This window comes from Hipposideros armiger, unplaced genomic scaffold (genome assembly GCF_001890085.2).
Source record: "Hipposideros armiger isolate ML-2016 unplaced genomic scaffold, ASM189008v1 scaffold_236, whole genome shotgun sequence".
Classification (NCBI taxonomy): Eukaryota; Metazoa; Chordata; class Mammalia; order Chiroptera; family Hipposideridae; genus Hipposideros; species Hipposideros armiger.
Window position 1 is genome coordinate 1,769,462 of NW_017731586.1, and position 10,706 is coordinate 1,780,167.

The 10,706-nt window shown below is 38.0% G+C and overlaps 1 long non-coding RNA gene across 3 annotated transcripts in view; it reads right to left on the reverse strand.

Moving 5' to 3' along the window:
- Positions 1-10,677, reverse strand: part of LOC109389502 (uncharacterized) — a 118,061-nt gene extending 107,384 nt beyond the window's left edge. For 2 of the 3 annotated variants that reach the window (XR_002125403.1, XR_002125404.1), the window contains exon 1: positions 10,320-10,580. This is a non-coding gene — a long non-coding RNA (uncharacterized LOC109389502). The other variant, XR_002125405.1, reaches the window with a different exon arrangement.
- Between the last annotated feature and the right edge of the window lie 29 nt (positions 10,678-10,706).

Below are 10,706 nucleotides of genomic sequence, written 5' to 3' on the forward strand. Positions count from 1 at the left end.
ATCTGCCTCACCCGGGAAGAGCGCAATGATAATACTAACATGGGCCAGTGAAGCAACGTCCTCCACAACTAGACTGAAGAACAAAAGGTCAGCAACTTGTCTGTTCCCCTAACCCAATTCCCCAATAAAAATCTTAAAAAAAAAAAAAAGCAGGTGAGAGACCATAGTGGCTTGGCTAAGGGTAGTGGCAAAGGGGTCATTATCATATGTAATCAGAAAAGACCTTTTTAAGTTTCAAACAGAGACCCCAGAGGACACGTAGAAAACAGAAAGAGCTCAAAAAATTTTTATTAGGTTAAAAGAAGTAAAAAGTAGTAATGTTCAATATTCTTAACAATACTCATTTAACACTACTTCATTATTCAAAGCAATTAAAAAGCAGTTTGGGGTTCTAGCCTTATCATTTTACATCTAAAAATAATGAAGCATTATTTTTTGGTGAGATGAGATTCAACAAAAAATGTTTTTTAAAAAACTGTACGACAAAAATGTACATTTCTTGCCTAAGTAAAATAGTTTTATCTTGGCTATTTCTTTGATAATTTAGACCTTGCAATACCTTAAGCTCAGTATAAGGAGTATCAGTTTGTCATTTAAGAGTTTTTGTAAGAGAAGACATTTAGGAGATCACGCTGGATTTGTTTTAAGACTAGAACACATTAAATTGAATTTTTTTTTTTAAGATTTTTTTTTATTGGGGAATTGGGGGAGGGGAACAGCGCTGGGGAATTGGGGGAAGGGGAACAGACAAGTTGCTGTCGTTTTGTTCTTCAGTCTAGTTGTGGAGGACGTTGCTTCACTGGCCCAAGTTGGCACCATCATTGTGCTCTTCCGGGGCGAGGCAGATCAGTAGCCGGCCTCTGGACGGCCACTCACGCTGGCTGTCGGCTACACACGGTAGCTTATGGCAGCCCACTGCAGCAGGGGACTGCAGCCTACGCCGTCGCCGGCGACCCACGGCAGCCCAGTCCCAGGTCGGGCTGCCATTCACCATCTTAGCTGCAGAGTGCAGTGTTACTGGCCCTCATATGTGGGATCTGAACCAGGGCCCTCTGGCATCCCAAACCAGTTCTTAACCAACGCACCACTCGGCCAGCCCTAAATTGAATTTTTTAAGCTCTGAGATCATAGATAATTTATGATTTGTCTTGTTCTCTTAAAATTGGAGGATAGTTAATTGAGGATTCTGGTAGGTTGACCCCAGGAACACTGAAGTTTTATATTTAATGTTAAATCTGTCTCTTAAAAATGTCAGAAAAGTATTTACAAATGAAATGATTTCTGAGATTCACTTCAAAATAATTCAGTGGGGAGAAAGAGTATAAGGGATTTAGATAAAACAAGATTGGCCCTATGCTGATAATTGTAAAAGCTGATTAATGAGTCATGGTGATTCATTTTGCTATTCTCTTTATTTCTGCATAATTTAAAATTTTTTCCATAACAAAAATTTTTTTAAATCCAGGGCCTGGAATTCATTCAGTATTTGTTGAATTTAACTGCTATGTGCAGGACTTTTACGAGGAGCTTGGGAGAGATTTATTAGCTATGAGGATAATGAGGATATGAGCTCTACATGAAGAAGTGCACATCCTAGATATATAAACAAACAATTATAAAGCAATGTAAGGACTATACTATTGTTACGTAAATGTATAAAGTGCTATAGGAGCAAAGAAGGAGTGATTGATTCTGTCTGGTAAAATCACAGAATCTTCCCAGAGGGTTGATGTTCAGATTGGATCCTGAAGGTTAAACAGGCTTTTTCTGGGACAAAAAGTAGGTAGGAAGCCTCCATAGAAAAGGCAACATAACTCCGAAAAATGATCATATTTAGGCATTAAAAAAATAGAAGACAGGGCCAGGCGAGTGGCTCAGTTGGTTAAGAGCTCGCTCAAGAGTGCAAGCTCTGAGCAACGGGATCTTTTCAGTTCAATTCCCACATGGGCCAGTGAGCTGCGCCCGAAGTGAACTGCTGTTGACCTGCCAACAGGTGGCAGGATGACTCATCTGGTGAGAGCACGTGCTCCTAAAAACAAGGTTGCCTGTTCGAGATGGTGGGCTATGCTGCCCGTAACTGAGACTGAACTCAGCACCTTGAGCTGAGCTGCCACCTGGATGGCTCAGTGGATAGAGCATGTGCTCTTAACAACGAGGCTGCTTGGTTCAACTCCCACCTGGGATGGTGGCTACGCTAACCCGCAACTAACTAAACACAGCACCTCGAGCTGAGTGGCGCAACTGGACTTGGAACTGAACTTGCTGAGACCTCCACAACTAAGATTGAAGGACAACTTGGCTGTTCCTCTTCTCCAATTCCCCAACACTGTTCCCCTCCTCCAATTCCCCAAACAAATCTTTAAAAAAAAAAATAGAAGACAGAGAAGGAAATAAAAAGGTTGTCAGAGAGTAAATAATATTTGTATTTATACTGCCAATACATGAAACAGTGCCTAACAATATAGTGGGTGCTCAAAATTAATCTATTGAACAAATGTACTATTTGAAAGAGAGACAGGAGGGAAAATAGCAGAGAGTAGTAGTGTTTTAAAACCAAAGAAGGAGATGACCTACAGAAAGAGAAAAGATATTGGCAAATCAAATATCTGATAGGGGTCTAGTATCGAGAATATATAAAGAACTCTAACAACTCAACAACAAAAAGACTAAGAACCCAACTAAAAAATGGGCAAAGGACTTGAACAGACTTTTCTCCAAAGATTTACAAATGGCCAACAAGCATTTGAAAAGATGCTCAAGATCATTAGTCATTTCAAAAATGCAAGTCAAAATCACAATGAGGTACCACTCATACCCACTAGGATGGCTGAAAATTTAAAAAGAAAAATTATTTAAGGAAAATAGCAAGTGTTGTAAAGGGTATAGAGAAATTGGGACCCTTGTACAATGCTGGTGAGAACATAACATGGGCAACCACTGTGGAAATCAGTTTGGTGGTTCCTCAAAATGTTAAAGGTAGAATTAGTATATGACCTAGCAATAATTACTCCAAATACATGTACACGCATGTTCATAACAGCACTGTTCACAACAGCCAAAAAGTGAAAACAGCCCAACTGTCCACTGATGAATGGATAAGCAAAATGCAGTATATACACACAATAGAATATCATTCAGCCATAAAAAGAAGAAAAATTCTGACACACGCTACAACATTGATGAACCTTAAGGATATTATGCTAAGTGGAATAAGCCAGTCACAAAGGACAAATACTGTATGATTCCACTTGCATTAGCTATCTAAAGTCATCAGATGCATAGAAACAGAAAGTAGAACGGTGGTTACCAGGGGCTGAGGAAAAGGGGGAAAGGGCAGTTGTTTAATGAATATAGATGTTCAGTTTTGCAAGATGAAAATGTTCTGGAGAACTGTTTCACAAAAAATGTGAATACAGTTAACACTACCAAACTGTACATTTAAAATGGTTAAGATGATATATTTTATGTTACATGTTTTCTACCATAATTTTTTTAAAGGCAAGGCACCTCAACATAACACCACTGGAACAAAAAAAAATTCTAAATCCAAGATAAAAGTTATTTCTGGGGAGGAAGGAAAGGGAAGGACTACAAAGGCATCTCAATTTATCTATAATGTTTTGTCACTTAAATAAAATCTGAGGCAAATATGGCAAAATATCAGGATTTGAAATAAACAAAAAAAGTACACTAAGTGAAAGAGGCCAGACACAAGCGTTCACACATTGTATAGTTCCATTTATATGAAATACCCAGAATAGCTAAATCCACAGGGATTGAACACAGATTGGTGGTTGCCAGGGGTTGGGGGCATGAAGGAGTGGGGAGCAACTAATTAATGAGTACGGGCTTTCCTTTCCGGGTCATGAAACTGTTTTTTGAACTAGACAGAGGTGGTCATTGCACAATGTTTTGAATGTACTAAATGCCACTGAATTGTTCACTTTAAAAGTTAATTTTATGCCATGTCAATTTTACCTCAATTTAAAACTAAAACTAAGGAAGAGGAGAATTTCAAGAAGGAAGGGTATTTATAGAAAAGGGTCAAACGCCACAGGAAAGTAGAGTAGAATTTAAACTAAAAGGTCATTAGATCTGGCAAATAGAAGGTCCTTTTAGGAGTAATGTGCCAGGAGTCAGGTGGTTGTGGATTGCAAATGATGGGCCTGTGCAGCAGCTTGGGGGAGTCCTGGCATTTTGTAGGCTAAGAGGAGTCAGTGGAGAGGTAAAGACTGAAGATAGATAAAGGAGAGGAGATATTTGTACAGCAAGACTAGGAAGAGATAAAAGATAGAGAGGGTTAACAGGGGAGGGGTTGGCCTCAGAAAGGATCAGGAATCCTAATATTGGAGAGAAACAAATAAATACAGGGGTAAATTTGTGATTTCCAAATTTCACTTGGAAAGGGAAACAACTGAGTTGACACTTGGTAACTCGTATTTTCTCTAGGAATCAAGAAGCAGGGTGTAGGTAAGGCTTAAGGAGCCATGGGACTAACCAAGAATGAAGAAAAACACTGCCTGGGCTTTTGGGCTTCGGTGTAAATCATAAATATCTCCCCCTCCACATGCGCAAATCCAAATGTGACAAGTTTAATTTTTAAAACATTGCATAATACCGTCTCACAAATTGCTCATCAGAAATAAAACCACTGCATAGTACCATCTGTATGACACACGATACTGGATTTGTGACATATTACGAATATACTTAAAATAGTCTTTATGTAACATGCAACAAAAAGATCAGTCAGGGATAATTGGAGAAAGGGAGCAAATTGAAATCTACTGAAGAAACACTAAATGTCAAACATTCAATTAGGAAAAGGAAAGACCTCTAGGAGACAAGTTACTATTAAATAAAGATATAAGCAAATATTTCATTATAATTTTGAAAAATGGAACTACTTAAAAACTGATAAGGAGAGTGTAGAAAATAATTGCCTTGACAAATTACATAGCTTACTTCTTTGAAAAATAAGGAAATATATACCTTTGAAGTTTAAAATATTTTTAAAGTTTACTTTTAAAAAGTAACTGGTAGAGCACATTAAAAGGAAATTTAAAAATAATTTTATAACCCAAAATGCTTGTTAGTTGAAAGTTGAGAAAAATTAGTAACTAGCTAGTAACAGTAAATGGCTTTAAATAAATTTTCAACTAGAGGATGAACTTGAATGTGACTACAAAACGGGCATCTTGAAATGTGACAGTCACTGACAAAGCAAGGCGATCATCTACTGGTTTCACTGAAGAAAACATAACATGCATGTAAGGTGCCTTGTGGAATTCTATGGACATTAAAAGGCTTTTGCATAATATGATGATAAGTGTTGGAAATGAAATTTCCCTCTATAGACTTTAGTTTAGACTTAAGTATCTCCCTAACAGCACCAATTATTTATGTTTAACTATAGGCTGAATAACTGAGAGGCTCAAAGAAATTTTAGCTTCATAGTGGCCTAGGCAGAAATATGAAATGCAAAGTGTTTTACAGAATAGTGAATAGGATAAAAAGTCAAAATCACATTGGTGCTTTAAATACAATTTTTTTAACTGTGGAGAATATACCTAACATTAACCATTTTTAAGTGTACTGTTCAGTGACATTAGTCCATTCAAATTGTTGTGAAACCATCATCACTATCCAGATTTTTTTCATCATCCTAAGCAATACAATTTATTTATGTATAAAATTTACGTATTTATTATGTAAAGATCACATATTAAATGTACCTTCTTAACCACTTTTAAGTGTATTCACATTGTTGTGAAACAGATCTCCAGAACTTTTTTCCATCTTGCAATCTGAAACTCTATACCTATTAAACAATTGCCCTTTCTCCCTACCCCCAACCCCTGGTAAGCACCATTCTACTTTTTGTTTTTATAAATTTGACTACTGTAGATGCCTCGTATAAGTGGAATCACAATTTATTTTTTCCCTAGTTGTACTGAAAAATAATTGACATCACTGTATAAGTTTAAGGCATACAGCATGCTGGTTTGATTTATATACGAGTATACTGTTAAATGATTACCACAATAGGTTCAGCTAACATCCAACATCTCAAATAGATACAATAAAAAGAAAAAAAAGAAAAACAAAAGTTTTCTCCTTGTGGTGAGAGTAAATCTTAGGATTTACTCTTAGCAACTTTCCTGTATGTCATACAGCAGTATTAACTATCGTCCTCATGTTATGCATTACATCCTAGTACTTATTTGTCTTATAATTGGAAGTTTTTACCTTCTGTTGACCTCTTTCCAACTCCACCTCCCCCCACCCTATTTCTTTTTAAGGTTCCACATGGAAGTGAGATCATAAAGTATTTATCTTCATACACAATTTATTTTTAATCTAAAATATTAGCAGTTACTGAATGAAAAGGATTTTCTGCTTATTTTGTTCTGGGGCTTTTTGCTGATAGTTGGGCCTGAGCCCAGTCAATACGGATGAATTATATGTTGCAATCATATTTCACAGCCCTTGTTTATGATCTATTCCTGAACACAGAAACTAAATGTCATCATGTTGAAGGGGCACTAATTAGATGCTCAGGTAGTACTTGACTTTGAAGTTATTTATAAAATATTAACTTCTCTTTGAATGTTAAATGAAACAGCTAAGAAATATGAGATACAAAATTTAGAGAAGAGAGTGGATTTAATTACTACATTTTCCTGCAGTTAGTATTTATTAGACTACTGCAGTATTTAGCCTTTGTTGTGTAACACTCTGAATCTTTCATTGAGTGGAGAGCCTCCTGGGTTTTGGTTCCAGTTCTGCCACCTAAATGACCTTTGGCAAATAATTTCATTTCTCTAAGCTTGGGTATTATTATCCCTACTAGTATTCTAATGCATATATAAAGATGGAGATGATAATACCTGGCTTACCTACTTCACGGTAGAGTTATGAGAATGAACAGAGTATTATGTGAAAAAAAAAAAGCTCTGAAAAATTAGCTTTAGAAACATATATTATTAAAGAAATTTCATCCTTTCCAAACTTCTCTCCATTTTTATATGCTTTCCTTCTAAAAATCTTATGCTACCCAGACTAAAAAGTTATGCTCCTTTATTCCCTCAGTATTCTATTAGATTACATATCTCAACAACAAACTCACAGGTTAAAAAATGGTCAACAGCTCTTTTGCTGTGAGTAGGTCTAGGAATGAAGGAGTAAGGGATGCCAGGAATACACTAGAGAAGAATTTCCCTCCCTTCTTTCTTATTCACTCTCCCGTAACTTCCCAGCTATGAGTCCTTTAGTTTGGGAGTAGAGAGAGCACTGAGGGATGTAAAATGAGATGACAATAGTAGAAGTGCTGCTTTGGGAGACTCAGAATGGTTTGAAGCCTCATCTGTAGTTTCACTTAAATTACACCAGGTATAAAAGCATTGTGACTCAGTGGTTTATGCAACAAGCTGGAAACTCAGGACCTGTGGGTTCTGGCCATGCGTCTGGCATTTGTTTTTCACAAGTGAACTAGACATGTTCACTCCCATGTTTTATTTAGTTTTCATCTATTAATGAGGACAATGATGCCAAATTATTTCCCAGGGTTACAAGAAGAAAAAAAAAAGAACTCGCCAAGAGTTCTTTTAAGAGTTAATATAATGCCATGAAAGCTGTGACAAAGGTAGCTTTTATGAGAGAACAGATGTGAAAATACTCCAAAAGTTAAATTTTCTATACGGATATAAAGGATTACTTTTACCTGAGCTAGAGGGGGGAAGAATACTGTGAATATGAAACAGATAATCCTGAAACCTCTTTTTGATTATTAGTTTTAAACTCCCACTCAAACCTTCACAAAAGTATAAGAAGAGAGATTTTTGAAAACGGTATTTGGGTTTCTTCTCATCCCTCAAGAGGTAAAAAAGTAAAAGGTCCGGAAATCTTTCATTCTTTGTTGGACCAGTTCTTATTTTGTGTTTTCTATGAGCAAGTGTGATGTGTAGTACACTAATTCTGAAACACATCTTGTTAAGACAGCACCAGACGGTTTTCATAGTAGACGGACAAAACTGAGGCTTGGAGAGGTTAAGTGACTTGCCCAAAGTTAAGAAATGGAGTGGGTTCTCTCACACTTCAGAGTCCATGCTCTTTATAATTGCCCTACTCTGTTTCAGGAAAAGCAGGATTTATTTATAGAATAAATGTCAACCAAACCTGTCCTGAAAAGTTATGAGGAAGTCGAGTTGTTCCAGGGATTCTCCCCATCTCTCCCATGGCCACATGAGTTATATCATGACATCTCTACATATCTCTGCATGCCTGCTTAACACTCCTTTCTTGACTAACCAGATTCTTTATACTTTCTACTCTCACAGGGCTTCAGCCTGCCAAATCCCTAACTCTACCCCATGGCATTCAGCTTCTGCCCTTGCTGCTTAATGACTTCTTCTCTCTAGGTTTCTTAGTTCAGAATCCTAACAGTGAGAACTGATTGGTCCAGATCATGTTGCTACACTTGGCCATAGGTTGCTGGCCAGTTTACATAGACTGGTTAACTTGGGTCAAGTGCCCATACCCTCGGCTGTGGCCAAGGATGGACAGGACCATCAAGTCCCTTGAGAATTGTGGCGTAAGTAGGTGGGAATTCTGAAACTTAGCCTGTGCCATTTAAGGAAACTCTCCCAAACAAGATCTGCTTCCTTTTCCCTTTATTTGCATGTTTCTATGAAAGATATTGCCATTTTCTTATGACTTGGATTCAAAGTCTAAAAATTTTTAATTGATTTAATTTTGTTGGAACAGTAATGCACATACATGGTAAAAGTTGTCTCCTTTCTACTAAAGATTCTCAAGGCCCTCTTACAGGCAACTACAGCTAACAGTTTTTGAAGTATCCTTCACAAAAATTCTATGTATGATCAGGCATTTTTTTAATCCACGTTTTATCCATATTCCATTTTACATAAATGAAAAAATAAAGAATACCATAAACACAATGTATGCCTAGCTTTTTTCATTTAATAAGTAGACCTTGGGGCCTATTCCACATCAACAAATATATATATATATTTCATTTTTAAAAATAGCTTCACAGAACTTAATTATATGCATGTGATTTTGTTTTTTAACCAGTGCTCTTTTGATAGGCAGGTGTTATTTCCATTCTTGCCATTACAAATAAGGCTGCAATGAGCATTTATGTTTATGTTTGAACACAGCCGTAAATCCTATATAAATTTTTCAATGAAAGCACGCATGACTTTTCCATTTTGATACATTTATAGCCAAATTGCCTCCAAAGACATTGTGCCAATTTCTCTTGCCATCTGTGTATGAATGTCCCCATTTGCCCATACCATGCACAGTCTTGTGTTCTAATCTATGCTAACCTGGTAATTTCAGTAATTTTTAATTCTACCTTCTTTCTTGCCCAATAAGTCAGTTAGGCACCTAGTTCTGTGAGATCTTTCAGTCTCTATCACCTCCATCTGTGTGTGTCTTTGTAATTACAGTGTTCTGACCTTAGTTTCAATTTTTGTTGCTTCATGTATTGGCTTCCAGTATCTCTCATTACATTCTTTCCCCTTAATAATTCACAACCTATCCAAGATTTTTCTAATTTTACTTCTAGAGTCAGAAACATTTGATGGCTCCCACTGCCGACAGTATTAAGTTCAAATCCTTAGCCTGGCATTCAACGATCGCCAGAGTCCAGTCCCAGTCTACTTCTAAACATTCATTTGGGAAAAGGGGCCTACCACGGGTATTTCCTGTTTTAACCAAATTCCCTGACCAACCTGGTCTGTAAAAAATATTGTTTGTGGACATAAGTGACCAAAACAAGTCCACAAATCAAATCTTTCACTACTGTCACATTATCACAAGATTAAGTTCCTTAGTGAAAGGCATTTAGGTGTTGTAGTGAAAGCAAAAGGATATGAGTTCTATCAATAGTTTTGGCTCTGCTAAGAATATGCTGGGGGACCTTGGGCAAACCACTTTCTTTGCAAAATGGTGAATTAGACTAGGATATTCTGATTACTAGAAGACTTACAAAGATAAATAAAGACTCATGAAGTCCATTCTACGGAGAAAATTCAGTTCTAAAGTACTGCAAGCTAAAGGCAACAATTCAGCAAACACTAAGCTCACACCATATGCGTGGTATGTATTATTAGGACGCACTTCGAATCTCAGGCGCTCACTCGCCAAGGGTTTAGACGGATTTGAAAAAAGCCAAAGTGTTCTCCTTTCACTCAAGAAGCATTTCGTTTCTCTTGGCCGTAGCCATTTCCAAGTGCCAAGGTCTAATTGCCGTCAACAGTCACCGAACCATTAGTAACATGAAGACATACCTGCTGTGAATGTGGGGATGACACTACAGCTCCCAGCATGCTTCTCTTCCCACCACCGCCCTCTCCCGCCCCCGCTCCTGGAGTCCTGCCGGCCGGGACTTGTAGTCCCAGCCCACGGCTGGTGGCGGCGCGGAAGCACTCTAGAAATATGCTTTTCTCACTAGTAGGCTGTGACCCCGCAAGTTCCAACTGGAGTCCTACTCTGACTGACTCGGGTTTGACCTGCTCAGAATCGAATTCCCACCGCCCAGCTCTCCTCAGACTTACGAGCTTCCCCAGCGGAACCCGCCCCGGAAGTGGAGTCAAGTCGCCCAGCCGTCGGCCGCAGAGCCTTCCAGCCTTTCCTAGCGAGGTTGGGGTCGGGGGGCGGGCTTGGGGGCGTGACCC